The sequence below is a fragment of the Acomys minous genome, assembly GCF_964271855.1.
Source record: "Acomys minous genome assembly, chromosome: 3".
Lineage (NCBI taxonomy): Eukaryota > Metazoa > Chordata > Mammalia > Rodentia > Muridae > Acomys > Acomys minous.
The window spans coordinates 96923549-96939781 of record NC_140485.1 but is presented as its reverse complement, the minus strand read 5'-3'; the positions used below and the strand labels follow the sequence as shown (position 1 = coordinate 96939781).

Here is a 16233-nt window from a genome sequence, read left to right as displayed (position 1 = left end):
TGCCCTAGCTTAAATGACAAAGTGGCTTGAGTTGCGTTTCTTGAAGAACTCATTTGTTGCAAGCACATGAAGGGACCAGGCACTTTCAGACAAAGCTAACTGAGGATCTCATTCTGGAGGAAAATGGCCCGTGTAGCCTGGATGTGCTACGATGGGGTGTGTGTTCCCAGGCTTTCTTTAGGAACACTTAGAAAGCACCCAGAGCATCTACCTTCTCCACCCCATGCTGAGGAGAAAAGCCAAGGCCTCAGTAGGCCTCAGCAAGCAAGTGTTGTGCCTAGCAACGCCACCAGCTCTTACCATAGCTTTCAAAGAGACATTCTTTTTGGTTTTTTGTTTTGTTTTGTTTTTCTTTTCTTTCTTTTTTTTTTTTCGGGACAAGGCTTCTCTGTGTAGCCTTGGCTGTCCTGGACTCGCTCTGTAGACCAGGCTGGCCTCGAACTCACGGTGATTGACCTGCCTCTGTCTCCCTGAGTGCTGATTAAAGGCGTGCACCACTACGCCCGGCTAGACACATTCTTTAATATTCATAAGACTAAATTTATCAGTCATTATTTTGATGAAACTAAGAATAGGAGCCTAATAAATTTCTCTCTTCCTTTGAGTTTTTTACCGTCCCTCAATCTATTTTACAAACTTTATAAGGAATAAAAAGATAAAATATTTAAATATTTGAGATCTTTTTTGGAAAGAGGCAAGGTAATGGGAGTGTGAAAATGTTAAGAGTATACAAAATATGATCACATGATCAGTCATGATAAAAACCCACTATTTTGTACAATGAATATGCAATAATATTTTTAATAAATTGGTGAAATTAAAATTATACCTTAATTGGAAGCTTAGTTCTTTAATGATAAACGATACTACTACATAAAATTTGTAAACTTTTAAAACTCCCCCTCTATGTGCCCCACAAGAACAGCAAAGTATTTTTGGTTATTCGGTGAGGACTGTACAATGCAGATGATGCTACTCTGTGATGTCCTGTGTCTGTGTCCTTCCTCACTGAGGTAGCAGTACCAAGGAGCCTTGGCCTGACCTAAGGAGAACTGCTGCTGTCTGACTTACAGATTCTGTCCCCTCTCATCTTCTGCATACTGTCATGTGCTCTGGTTAACACAAATCATGGCATAGGGTCAAACTGGTATCTTTTTCTTTTTTTCTTTTTTTTTTTTTTCTTTTTTTCTTTTTTTTTTTTTTTTTTTTTTTGAGACAGGGTTTCTCTGTGTAGCCTTGACTGTCCTGGACTCGCTTTATAGACCAGGCTGGCCTCAGGCTCACAGCAATTGGCCTGGCTCTGCCTCCCCAGTTCTGGGATTAAAGGCGTGCACCACCACGCCTGGCTCAAACTCGTATTTCTAATACTCATGTGGGCAGAGACAGAAAATTATGGAACAGATACTTTCATATTTTACTCAACTCATTTCTTAAGCAAACATAAAACTAATACTAGAGTCTAGTATTTATCCAAGGGATATTGTTTTCAGATCAGTTGTTTAAAGTTAACTATATTGGGGGCAAGGGGTGTAAGTTCAATGGTAGAACAGGGGTAATCTGTAACACCAGTAAGTAAATCTTCTTTTAAGGGTCTCACCATGTGGAACAGACTAGCTTCCAATTAAACTTCCAATCCTTAAATAATAGTAGTAGTAGTAGTAGTAGTAGTAATAATAATAATAATAATAGTATATTTAATTGTATGTATGTATGGCAGGAGCCACACAGTATTTGTGTGGAGGTCACAGGACAAGTTTCACTAGTGAGTTCTCTCCTTCTACCATGTGGGTTGCGGGGGGAGCACGGGACTGAGGTCATCAAGCTAGGTGGCAAGTGCCTTGATCCGCTGAGCCGTCTGCTGCACTCCATGCTGGGCTTCAGCTTTAGACTCTGTCTGTATATATAAGTAGGGGAGAGACATGTCTTTTATTGAGATCTCAAGCATAACGTAGAACTAGATACCTCTGGAAGCATCTCACATCATCTGCTCATAAAAATATTCTTCCGCCATTCACGCAACAGCGCTTTTGCTGACCACAGATGCTGCTTTTACGTGCTATGAAATTTATTGTCTTACTATTCAAAGAAAGCAAGAGCTCACATCCTAGAATGTGTGCTCCTTCTATATCCATGAGACAACAAGGCCAAGTACTTCACTTCACTCTTCCTCTAACCATCTTCAACTTGACTAAATGGTGGCTCCTTCTCGGAACTGAAAACATTTTTCCGATTGACAACTGAAGGCAAAATAGACCCCATTTTTTTTCCTGAAGGGGTCAAGGGAAGCAGCCCATGAAAAATCAGTTCTCTCATTAGCACAGCCTCTGCTGTGGCGCCCTCCCTTCTCCTCTCCTGCAGGGAAGTCACACGCAAGACACGCGGGACAGAGGTGCTGAGAAAACACAGCAGAATGCTTTGGTTCTCAGACGCTCGGTCACGAAAGAAGACTAAATGGGTAAGCCATTGTACAACCCAGCGGTGCTACAGCAAAATCCATTAGCTGCCCAAACCTGCACAGCGCAAATGCCACAGGTCAAGAAGGTTCAAACGATTACCTACTGTTTCTTCATTTGTGTTATTTGGCTATGAAACAAGATCACTAGCTATCACTGATGACCACACACACACACACACACACACACACACACACACACACACACACACACACACGGGCTTAAGTGCCTTTTGCCTACAATTTTCCATATAATATTTATATAACATGTCACACAAAGAATGTGAGAGAAGAATTTTAGTGTCTGTAAGTTAGACCACACATTGTTGGAAGAATAAACAAGGAAAACCAAAAACAATTTGGACAGTAGACTTGAAGTGAACTGACTCACCAAGAAGTGTTAAAAAGGGCAGGATGGGGAGGTAAGAAAACATGACAAGACCAGCACCAGTGGACACTGCAGGCTGCGTGAGAGGAAAAAAATAATCCTTGAAAAACACAACAAAGGACAGAACCTTCCAAACACACCAGCTGCTCACTGTGTTCTCTGGAAGAAAAAAATATTTTGGTCACCTGTCACTGTTTACCATGTCTGTGGCGATTGGTTCCTTTATCAGTATCTGTCCTTGCTCCTGAGATACGCATCATCAAACTGGAAAGAGCGGGGTCAGCACGCACACTGGCTTAACTTCTAGAATAAATTCTTTGTAGGGGGAGGACTCTTAGCTCTAGTTTGCATGGCATGTCCAAAACTGGGCTAACAAACGCCAAATGTCTGGGTGATTGCGGAACTCATACGGACTTCAACTCCCTACTTCCTGGAGCAATCCCCTTTTTCCTCACTGCTATCCACACCAGAGACCAGTAGCATGCGCCTGCTGCTTCTTGTTTGCATGTGGTTGAGAGGAATTTCTAAAAATACACTCATCCTGCCGGGCCAGGTGGCACACGCCTGTATCTCAGTACTTGGGAGAGACAGAAGCAGGAGAACTGCTACCACGTCAAGGCCAGTACTGTCTACTTAGTTTCAGGCCAGTCATGGATAGAGTCCTGGTCTTAACACCCAGAACGAGGGGCTAAAGAGATGCTCTTGCAGAGGACCTGGGTTCCACTCCCAGCACCCACATGGTGGCTGACAACCATCAGTAACTCCAGTCCCAGGGGATCTTTTGATGCCTTCTTCTGCCTTCTCAGCCACCAGGTATACAAGTGGTGCATAGACATACTTGCAAGAAAAACATATGTACACAGAAAATAAATGAACCTAACAGATAAACACATTTTAAACTAAAAAAAAAAAAAAGAATCATAAGTATGTGCATCACCACCTAAAATGTTAAAAACACATCTTCTAACTCTAGAAGACATTTTGGTTTAAATATAGCTTCTTTTTTAAATGAATTTGGCATGGGTGGCAAGCACGGTTCTACCGTATGATCCAAGCTATCCTCAAACTCGAATTCTTCTGCCTCTTGAGTTCTGGGATTATAGCCTGCACTACTTCTTTAACAGATATAGTCAAGGGAAAAAAGCCTGGACCCTTTAAAACAGAACTTGGACCTTTGAAAGGGAATAGACAGCCTGCTGGAGTTGTTAATAGTTAATCTCGGGATTAGTCACAACACAAGACTTCACGCTACCCTTTGACTCCAGGCTTGTCAGAAACCTGAGTGGAACAAGCTTAGCATTTATTTTTTTACAAACTTGTTTTTGCTTTTTTAAAAAGGGGAGATTTAAAAGTAAGTTTAAAGGAAGTTTGACAAGAGCACTACCTACTAGCCAGGCACCTGGAGTGGCTGCAACGCTGGGAGTTTAAGTAAGTGCAGAAACCTATGCTGATAAAATTAAACCTTTTATACCAATCACTGAACTAGAACTTTGTGGACAGAACAGACAGCCGAGGACCTGATAAGCCACCAAATGTCATTTTGGTCTGTTACGTCAGACCAGCTGTACTTTGAGATTTAGCACACAGATGTGCTGAGAGGGGACGCCGTCTGCCTGCTAGCACATTAGGGACTAACATCTTTAGGTTGCCAGGGAGTTGTTTTCTGCCTCCTCAGCAGCTCACTGGGATGGAAGCTGACCTTTGGCCTGCTGGACTCCAGAAGGCATCACTGCTGATGCTGTTTGTTTTTTGAACAACCACTCTTTCCATTTCATTAAAATGGGTTTCCATGGTATTGATAATGACAGAGCACCATTAAGACAGGAAAAACAACTGGGGAGAAAAAAAAAACCACCTTTCTGGAATAAACATTACTTAATAGGCACCAATGGGTGCAAAGAAAAACTGGTTGTTTTTCAAGTCTAATTCTGAAAAACACTTTCTAACTAAAAATTCTTCTAAAAGCATTTGCTAGTTCGCCCCTGCTAGTCTTTAAATTTTTTTCCCTGTAGGTTTAAAAAAAAAACAACTAAATATATTTACAGCATAACTTAGATATTATCAAGATTTAGTAAAATGTCTCTGGTTGAGTTATTAACCAAAACCAATTTGGATTTAGGTTGCTAGTTAAATAGCCTTTAACTGTAGCTTGGTGGCCACTACTTGCTTAGCATTTGAAATGCCCAGAAGCAGGAAGGTAAATGATAAAAAACCTGGGATTTTAAGTCACCTTGAATTTTACAATTTTAAAGAAGATGGCATCTTTTCTTAAAGCATTTCCCCAACTTGTAATTTTATTGTTATAAACAAGTTCTTTCAAAAGGCAGACTGTGGATGGTGCTTACCTTTTTTTTTCCTTTTTCTTTTTTTTAAAGACTTCACATTAAAACGGAAAACAGACTAGAGTTTTTACGTACTCTGATATTGTTTACTCTGTCAACATTTATGCCAGATATTTTGGAAGTTATCAAAGACAAAGAGACAAGTACTCTGAGCTGAGTATGGTCGCTCACACCGTGGTCCCTGCACTCAGAGGCTCAGGCAGTGGGATCTAGGCAGCCTGGGCTATGCAGCATGCCCACCTCAGAGGGGAAACACAACCACAATTTCTAGGTCCTTGTGAATAATGGAAGTTGTGTAATCTATTGATCTATAGAGTCATTGATCCCACCCACCTCTAGTTCTGATCCTGCAAAGTTTCTTTCTTGGTGTCCATTCTCAGCCCATCAGATTCACACTCCTGCCTTCCCGGTGCCTAGCTAGTGTACACAACACAATGGGCTGTGAATTTCAACCGTTAGTCTGTGAAAGAAGGGGCCTGCCTCTATGATGACTATCAAGATAGCACCCAGCCCAGCCACAGAGGACAGCCAGGCTCTAAGGAAGACTACTCCAAGAATACAAAACAGCCACGAAGACGTTGTAGAGAGGGATCTGGGGTGACCCAGGCTCTGTGGGGGTATCACAAGTTTCTACATTTCACACTTATTAAGAGAGGGGAGAGGAAAGGAATATGCTCTTTCAAGTTATTATTTTTATTCAATTTATTTTTATTATCTGGTGATAAAGTCTTCTACTGGCTAAATAAACCAACAGGTATGGTTATGGGACCTTTAATCAATGGCAGATTCATACAAAGTTGGAAAAATGGTCCAAAGGAAATAAACACAACAAAAAATTGGTCAGATGAAATTAGCGTTTAGAAGCTAGGACAGGCTTCGTGTGAAAATTGGAAAGGATGAAATCAGAGCTCACTACCAAGTTTCTAGGATTCAGGGAAACATTAACTTTACTCATGGCAGTGACATCAATATGCCAGATTATCACATGAACCCTCCAAGTTAGTTTTATTTCTCCTTGAATGAGAAGATTCATAAATATTATTAGTTTATTAAAGTCTTATTTAGTTAAGGCTTTCCTACTTTAAGTAAAATTAGACATTAGTTCTCTGGACATTACCATTCTACGTCTCATTATGGGTTGACTACTTCATCTGGATGGAGAGCATTTGTCCTTTTGTGTCTGTCTTATTTCACTGAGCATCATGTCATAAAGAAAAGAAAAGAAAAGAAAAGGAAAGGAAAGAAAAGGAAAGAAAAGAAAAGGAAAAAAAAGAAAAGAAAAGAAAATCTTTTCTCTAATGTTAGAGGTTCAACTTCTTTTTTTTTTTTTTTAACCTTGTCTAAGGCCTGGGAATGCAATTCTCTTGGTAGAGTGCTTGCCTGGCCTGCAGGAGGCCTTGGGTTCCATTCCCAGCACCTGTAATCTCAGTGCCCAGGAGTAAGAGAGTCAGGAAGATTGGGAGTTCAAGGTCATCCCCTGCCACACAGTCCCAGAGCAGGCTGAGATCTTGATCAACAATATCATGGGGAAAAGTCCAGTATGTGTAAAGCAGATTAACATGTAAGAGAAGGGGGAAACAAAGGCATCTTAGCCTCCTTGCTGGGCTGTGGTCACCCCGGATCTTCTAGACGCAGCTGGGAGAAGGTGGGAGGTCCAGGGCATGTACTTCACTTGAGCAAGACTATATGTCTCTTGCCATGCATATATATACCCTTTTAAAAAGAGATATACTCATCATGGTTGCTGTGTGCATTGTGTGTGGGTAGGTGCACGCGCTACAGCACACACGTGGAGGTCACGGTGCTACTTTGAAGTCACTTCTCTCTGTCCCCCTGTGTGTGTGGTCTGGGAATCAAACTCAGGTCGTTACCTTGTGTGACAAGCACCTTTACTCATTGAACCATCCCACGGGTCCCGTTTGTAAAGCTTTAAAATGCTCTAAATTTGGAACTAATCTAAATCTTACTAAGTTCTTCCTCTATAGAATGGAGAGAAAATAACCCTGGGAGAGGGCATGGGTTACATACCAAAGGGTAAAGAAAAACTGAAAATAGAGTATTATTAAATGTAAAGGCATCTTAAGTAGAGACAGGCACAGGCCTTGTATTACAGCACTGCAACAAGCCTGTGTGTAAGCTCAACCGAAAATCTATTTTTTAAAAAAATCGGTGCCAGGCATATGCTAGGCAGGGGTCTGCAGCTACCACCAGGGGACTGACCTAATGGCAGGGACAACCATGTTCCTTCCCTGTCTCTTATTTCCCAATTCCTGATGGACGCTTACACACAAAAGTCCCAGTATATTTATGCAGACAAATCAGTTAAACCAGCCTTTCTCATGTTTACATTAAATAGACTAGACGATTCAAGGACTGAACAAAACTACTACACTACTCCAGTGTCTTGAGTTAAGTTAAAATTAGATACTTTAAATCACTTGTAGATTCCTCCCCCTCCCCCCCCCCCCCCCCCCCCCGACCAACCTTAAGTCATTTAGAGGTTGGGACCTACTTCCTAGGGTAACATCATGGCAGAGTAAACCATGCACTATGTCTAAAAACTACTGCAGAAATTGCTGTATTTATTTCGGTCAACCAGAATTTGGGGCACATGACACACTTGTTCTGCCCTGCTGAATGCAGCAAGTTTGTTTTAATTTTGCATCTACTCCTAGATTCCACACTAATTAATCACACCTCCCCTTCCTACCAAGTTCCTATACTGGGCAGTATTTTATTTTTTTTTAAATACTCTTTTTTTTTTTTTTTAAGCCCCAAGCCTATCTTGTTTTGATGAATGCTCTGTGAATTCATAACTTCTCCACTAATCAGCCACAGTACCCAAAGGAGTCGGGAGTCTTATTCTTCTCAAGCGGGAGAACACGCTGGCAGATGCTGCCCATGTCGTTAAGCTAAGGGGCAGGGGGAGGCAAACTGGCACTGACCTGAAAAGCCAAACTGCAGCAGATGTTGAGATCTGAAGGGCAATAAGTGCAGGGTCAGGGAAGCTAGAAAAGCAAAGACGGCACCGCTGAAAAATGCAGGGACGAAGCAAGAGGCCAGTCATGTAGTAATCAACAAGAAATGAGCAATACAAGGGTATTTTTGGAAGAGTTCACATATATGGAGAAGAGCACAGTGCTTAGATCCTAGAGCTAAAGTGGGGAAGAGTTTGAAATTTCAACATTCAGGTTTTTAATATAATACAGCAGGAAAAATTAAGCTGAATAAAAAATTTTGACCACTGACTTTAGAGACCGGCTACAGAAATTCTATGTCCTAGGCTTCCCAAGTGCTTCAGACACTAACACCACACACAGAATGTTCCATCCTAAAGCCACCTCCGTGAGAGACAGTGTATCCATCATGCCTGACAGCCAGCCACACACCTGGAGTGCTGCGGGCACACACCAGGAACTCTGCTTCTGCTCAGTGCATGAGTGCTCGAATCTGTCTAACTAAGCTGTAATTAAAACAAGTCACCTAGGCAAGGACAAATGGCACTGACAGAATGAAAGACCTACCCTAAGTCTAGTTTAAAGCCATTCCAGTGTAGCCAGAATCTTGCAACCTGTGAGCAAAGCGGAGCTTCATGTCCTCAAAGTCCATCGGTGAGAGAAGCGGCGGTCGCGGGGCTTCCCTCACAAACGGTTACTACCTGGGCGAAGGCAGAAAACGTAAGCCTAGCCAAGCATGGCGGCACACGACCCTAATCCCAGTATTTGAAGGGAGGCATGGGGACCTCCATGAGTTCGAGGCCAGGCTCGGCTACACAGTCAGTTGCAGACAGCCAGGAACACATAGTGAAACTCTGTCTCAAAACAAACAAACAAGAAAGAAAGGGAAGAAGGGGGGAGGGATGGAGGGAGGGAGGGAGGGGAGGGAGAAGGAAAATAAAGAAGACAGAAAAAGGAGAAGGGAAGCCTCACTATAATCACTCCTGGCCAGCAAAATGACTGAGTGGCTATAAGTACTTGCCTGATGACCATAGTTTGATCTCCAGAAGCTACAGTGGAAGAGAAAAACAACTTCCAAAAGTTATCCTCTGACCTGCACATGCACGAGCATGCAACACACACACACGCACACACGCACACGCACGCGCACGCACACGCACACACACACACACACACGAGTGACTAACAAACAAAGCAGCAACTGAAGGGTCTTACTGTGAGCCTTGTGTCCTCTGGGAAGATCTACCACACAGCAGCCTGAGCTCTGAGTATACCCAGGAAAGAAGAACAAGGCAACTGCTACCAACAACACTGAAGCGCTGGCCGTTCTGGCTGAGCTAGCCAAGGCAAGATGAAAGCACAGCTTCACCCAGGACAGCCCCATTTCCACATGCACACATTTACAGTGTAGGCTATGATAAGGCTCTATCCCCCCCCCCCCAATAGATTTAAAAACCGAACAAACATTACATCTGGTCCCATTACTTCTATGAGACTTTTGGCAAGTAGTTTACCTTTCTGCGCCTTCATTCCTTTTCCTGTCTTACACAGCAGCAGCGTACAGTTCTATGGCCCTCCTACATCACTGCTATGTATTTCTGGCAAGTATTTAAGTGTTTCATTTAAAAACCACACTCTTCAGAATACCCAGCCTAGCTCTGGGCTGTGGCAATCCTGAGAGCATTGTCTAACTAACCCAGTTTGCCCTGATGCCGTGCATACATTTCAGCAGGGTGGAAACCAAATCTTAATAAGAACAAGGGCTTAAAAAAGAAATGTGGAAAACCAGTATCAATCAATGTTACATCTGTTTAAAGACACCGCTGGCTTAAAGCAAATCCTTGCCTGACTCTGAGAACGGACTTGCAGAATTAACTAAGCTGTACTCTGAAGCCTAGGTCCTGCAGCTGTTCCTGCCACGTCATGGCAAGAATCTGTCCAACTGACCTGGCTGCAGACAGCTGGAGTGAGTAACTGTCCATGTTTCAGCTTATGCCTCCAAGTTGAGCATTTTTCCAATGTGTTATGATGGAATGTGAATCCTTGCTTTTAAGTGAGCTGCCAAGTGCGACAGCATAGCAAGATATTATAGGGACAGAAGAGAGAGATACAGTGGAAAATAGATGGGGGGTGGGAGGGGGTGGTTAAAGGCTTTTAAACTTTCTTTGGGTGTCAAAGACTGGCCACAGCTCTAATTCCTAGGAAGGCTCCTTTCCTTCTGTTCTGTACTCCTTGGAATTAGATTGCTGACCATAAGAACTTGTAAAAAAAAAAAATTCCTATAACTTGGGAGATAAGGATAAACTGGCATAAACATATTCTCAGCTTAAACAATCTTCTCCACCACCCAAAGACTAATGAAATCACTTACTAGCAAGAGAGAACACCAGCTGTCTTCCCAACACACTAACTCTGCGGGGCCCTTTGCTGCAGGCCAATGGCCTCAGATACACATGTGGCTCTAAACTGAGGCCATTTACTTTCTTACAATACTTATCTGTTAATCAAATTTAGGCTATGTCTCTTACTATAAATTTGTGTGTGTGTGCCTATTTTTGTTTTGTTATGGTTAATATTTATTGGAGAAAACAAAACTGAACATACATTACTATGTAGTTCATATCCTGCTTGGGACAGCTGGGAAAAGTAACTTTATATTGACTTAATTTTCCCATATAGAAGATCTGAGGGTTAGGAATAAGGTCACATGGGTCCCCTTGTTCCTGTTGTTTTAGGACAAGAGCTGTTCCCCTCAGAGTCCTCTCTCTTCTTGCAAACAAAGCACTGGGCACTAGGGCAGCTAGGTGACCACTGCCAGTGTTCTGTTTTGAGTGAAAAGAAATCTGCAAGACAAATAAAAAGGGTGTCACCCGAGTGTGTCTGGAAAGAGCACCTCCAGACTGTCTCACAGAGTGAGCGTGGGCTTTACCGCGTTTGATACCCAGCTCAAATCTCAGTTCTGAGCATACTCAGTGAATGTCCGCGGGGGGGAAAAAAAAGCACAGCTTTCCGGATGTACTTCCTCAGCTCTGTGTTACCTGCCACATTCACTGGGCTTGCTATGTGTTTCATGAAAATGCCCACCACAAGCCACTCTTCGTAAAGTTGACCTGAGCCTCCTCTTAGGGAAGCCAAGGGGAAAAAAAAATGAAAGATTATTTGCTCTACCTGCTTGCATGGCTCTGCATCACACGATCTTGCTGGAGCTGAGTGAAAAGGGCTGCTGGGCTGGCCACTCGAGTGTCCCAGGCATGCCATAGGCATGAGAGAGACACCCTGATGCCATCTGGCATTGTCCAAATCGAAAAAGTAGCTCTTGATGAACTACACTCCCCACTTATGGGCTTCTTTGCCCTGGAAGGTGATTCTAGTTTAAAAGTACAACTTGTTTATTCCCAATTACAAGTGGACTTAGGAATCCACTTAATTGCCACGTTAGCAGGCAAATGATCTATCATTAATCTCACAGCACATGAACGGGATATCTCTACCAGGTCAGAGTTTCTTTTGGAACTATCTGCCACAAAACCAAGCCATATCTATATTAACACATAATTTTCTTTACAAAACAACAACTAGTGCCTATAACTCCCATATCTGGGAGGATGAACTAGAAAGATTAAAATTTTTAAACCGAGTCAGGGGTGATGGCACACAAATTTAATCCCAGTACTTGGGAGGCAAAGGCAGGCAGATCTCTGTGAGTTCAAAGTTAGCCTGATCAACAGAGTGAGTTCTAGGAGAGCCAGGACTATATAGAAAGATCCTGTCTCAAACAACAAACAAACAATCTGAAACCAGCCCAGGGCTACATAGAAAGATCTTGTCTATCAGAAAAATGGGAATAGGGCTTCCTCAAGACCCAGCTAGTCCACTCTTTGGAATATACCCAGAAAATGCTCCAGCATACAACAGGGACATATGCTCAACCATGTTCATAGCGACCTTATTCATAATAGCCAGAACATGGAAACAGCCTAAGTGTCTCTCAGTTGAAGAATGGACTAAGAAACTGTGGTACATTTACACTATGGAATAGTACTCAGCTATTAAAAACAAGGAATTCCTGAAATTTGTGGGCAGATGGATTGAACTAGAAATTATCATAATGGGTGAGTTCACCCAGAAGCAAAAAGAGTCAAATGGTATATACTCACTTACATCGAGACACTAGCCCAAGGGGCATGTCCCATGAAAGTCTTCACATACCAGGAAAGTGGGTCAAAGGGGAAGACATCCTATTGGGACGTTAGGTGAGAGAAGCAAGGGAGAATGGGGAAATAGAAGGATCCAGAGGGTCCTAGAAACCTACATGAAGAACATTATGACACGCAGATGTGGGTCCAGGGGTCCTGCTCAAACTATGACACCAGCCAAGGACAATATGTTCAGTACACTTCGAACCTCTGCCCAGATCTAGCCAATGGATAGGACATTCTCCACTGTTGAGTGGAGAGAGGGGTCTGACTTTCATGCGAACTCTGGTGCCCCAATTTTGATCACGTCCCCTTGATGGGGAGGCCTGGTGGCACTCAGAGGAAGGATAGCAGGCTACCAAGAAGAGACCTGATACCCTATGAGCATATACAGGGGGAGGAGGTCCCCCTCAATCACAGACATAAGGGAGGGGAGTAGGGGGAAAGTGGGAGGGAGGAGGAATGGGAGGATACAAGGGATGGGCTAACAATTAAGATATAATATGAATACATTAAAATATTAAAAATAATAATAAATTTTTAAAAAGAAAAAAGAAAGATCTTATCTCATAACATTTTATAATATAAATAATGAACAATATAGTACAGGTTTTCAATGTACAAGGCAACATGTAAAATCCTTGATAAAGATTTTTGTGATTTCAAGTCTAAAAACAACTCAACCCAATGACCAGTGTTGAGTCAAAGAAAACAGGCACTGGACTGCTGAGCTTCAAAGTGTGGCATGATGACAGACGATGACAGCAACTGAAACTAAATTGTCATCTTCATACTCAGGATGGACTGGTTCACAGCAGTAAGAAAAGTTACAAAGTCACTGTCATTTTAGACATGTCATCAGTCACCAGACTGACACCTCCCAAGCTATGTTGATCTGTTGCCATACTACAGTTCTTACAGACTCTAAGCCTTCCAGACGTCATGAAGACACAGCTCCTATAGAGACAGCAGTGCCTTAACTTATCTGGTAGTTTCAGTATAGATGTATGAAGTGAACATCCAAGCACTGGGCATCACTTTTTCCCCTCCTGTGAACTGACAACACTGGTAGTTATCTTGTTGTTCTGAGGTTTTCTGAGTTTGAGCTTATGAGTTTAGTACTGAATGAATATCACTACGGCACGAACGTAGAGGAGATTAAAGAGTAAAATGGTAAGACTATAACTCTCAGTGCGTCCCTTTAGACTTACGTATAAAATATCTCATCATCCAGCCAATATTTGAGCACCTTTTGTATGCTTGACACTGTGCTATTTGCTTTGTGTCAAACAGAAGAAGAGCCTAATTCCATGGGATTTATATCCCAGCAAATTATATAAATGTGCAATTATTAAAATAGGTTAGAAACTATGAAGTGCTATAAAAAAAAGAAAAAAAGAAGAAGAAGAGCAGGTGTGAGGACTCTGGGAATGCTGGGTGGGGGGGAGAAATCTTCACTTGTAGCCAGGTTACCATGGAACTCTGGGCAGTTTATTGCCTGTGCACGTGTAAATAGAGAGAAGGTGGACACAGGCCTCAGTGAGCAAGGCAGGCAAGTCATGAGAGTCTCTAGAGGCAGGAGAAGCCAGATCATGGAGAATCTTGTAAGCCACTTTAAGGTCATTAGATTTTTTTTTCCTTTTAGGATTGCACATGATGTATATTTCTAATTAAAAAAGGGAAAAATATGTGAATAAATTGTAGGCATACTAAAACTATCCCCTGTAGGCAAAAATGCTAAAAGAATTTTGATCAAAAATCCCTCATTTAAACTGCTGCATCAGAATTAACTTCTTATAAACTCTCTCTAAAGTTAGCTGCAGAAAGTAGGAAGTATAGCATATTAACAGGGGCCCTTCGGTAGTAAACAGTGGACAAGAATGTTAATCCTGCAACTGCTGCCTTCATGGACATTAAAAGCACTTAATTCTCCTGTAATAAACATCCAAGATCCAATCACAAAGCTCCTGTTAGTATTCTCTTATGAAAAGCACAGCCATGCTAATGTCAGCACACAAATATAATCCAGGACCTATAAAACAAAAATAGAACTGGCAGCAGCTTATTGCCTTATACAAACTTAATTACCTTGGCAACCATGACAGAGGAATTGAGACATTGTAGGGCCTATGAAACAGACCATACAGTTTAAAAACAATAAAAGTGTAAGATCGATCTGTGCATCACATATCAACTCAACAAGTGGGTGAAAACATTGATGAAACAAGTAAAAGCAGGGGGCCATCATTCCCCGTGGCTCAGTCAGAAAGGTGCTTGCAGCCAAGGATGACAGGCCATGTCCAATGTGAGGAACCCACATGAGAGAAGAACTAATTCCTCCAAGTTGCCCTTTGACCTCCACACAGAGGTGACCGGGACTAGAGGGCTGGTACTGATGACAGTGAGAAGCGGTCAGATTCCAGATATCCACGGAAAGGCAAGCCAGCAGGGTTTCCTGACTCTATCAGGGTGTGATATACAAGAGGGGAAGATAAGAACACTCAAGGTTTGAGGTGTGACTCTCTACAAAGACAGAATTGCTATCTCCTAAGATGAGGACAGCAAGGGACAGAGCACAGTTGGAGGACTGAGGTCAGGGCTTTGTGGTTGCTCGTGTTACGTCTGAAACAGCAGGAGTCACGCAGATGGAGAGACTAAAGCAAGCATTTGGCATATAGCTCTGGGGAAAATTCAATGAAGGGGCTGGCCTAGAGATGCTGGAGTCGCTGACATGTGTATTACTTGAACTCAGGAGACTAGACGACACTCCCAGTGGACACAGATCAAAAGGATCAAAGAGTAAGACTTGGGCATGCTCAAGTGAGGGGTAGAGTAGGGAGAAGCGTAGCAAAACAGCAGACAAACAAACAAAACCCAACTCGGAATTGTCAAGACGGGAAGTGATGGGGATTATTAGGAAGTAATTAGGAATGTTATCAACAGGCAGGTTGGTAAAGCTGGCTCTTTCTCAACAGACCCATATTCCAACAGAAACAAACTGAGTGGTTGTAGAGACACATGAAAGGATGAGGAAGGCCCAACAGAGCAGGTTTTACTTACTCTGAATGCCACACTGCTCAGGTGATCACCCTAGTCCTGCCCACACCTTTTCATCTCCGGCCCAGCTGCTTCCTCCACTGCCCTGGCAAGAGGACAGCACATCACAGTTTCCTTGGCTCAGTACTTTCTAAACTGTGCACAGGAGGCTATGAAGGACTTGTGGGGCCATTATTAGCTGACCCTGTAGGCTCAGCAATTGTATGAGCCACTGATACTTTCAGCAAAACTTTTAACTAAAGAAAAATTGCAGATATGCCAAACTGCATAAGGGAAAAAGAAAGAAAGAAAAAGAAGACCAAAGTCCACCCATGTAGTTAATACATACACAAAAGAAAAACTGGAGAGCAAATGCCTCTTTTTTTGTTTTTGTTTGTTGTTTTGTTTATCATTGAACTGTATTTATTTTCTACCACAAACAGCAAAGAAGAAAAATAAGCGGAGGAAGAGGAAGAAAAGAACAGAGAGGCACCTTTGAATACATTTTACCAAGAGCAAATACCTTGACACTGCTTATTAGTGTCTCAGTATAAATAGGCAGAAGTTGGGAGTTTTTATATTTTTCATTTATTTATGTTTGCTTGTGTATTTTTATTTTTGGTTTTTTGAGACAAGGTTTCTCTGTATATCCCTGGCTGTCCTGGACTCCCTTTGTAGACCAGGCTGGCCTCAAACTCACAGCGATCAGCCTGCCTCTGCCTCCCGAGTGCTGGGATTAAAGGCGTGCGCCACTGCTCCCAGCTAGGCTGAATTTTGACATTGAAGAAAACAATATAAACTGCTTGAGCACTTAAAAATCCTAATTTCCCATAAAACTGTAAGGCTCTTCTCTCTTTTAGGA

General features: G+C 42.4%; 1 protein-coding gene across 1 annotated transcript in view; it reads right to left on the bottom strand.

The window, feature by feature from the left end:
- The window catches only part of SLC16A10 (solute carrier family 16 member 10), a 115172-nt gene that overhangs the window by 25481 nt on the left and 73458 nt on the right, over positions 1 to 16233 (bottom strand). The window lies entirely within an intron of this gene.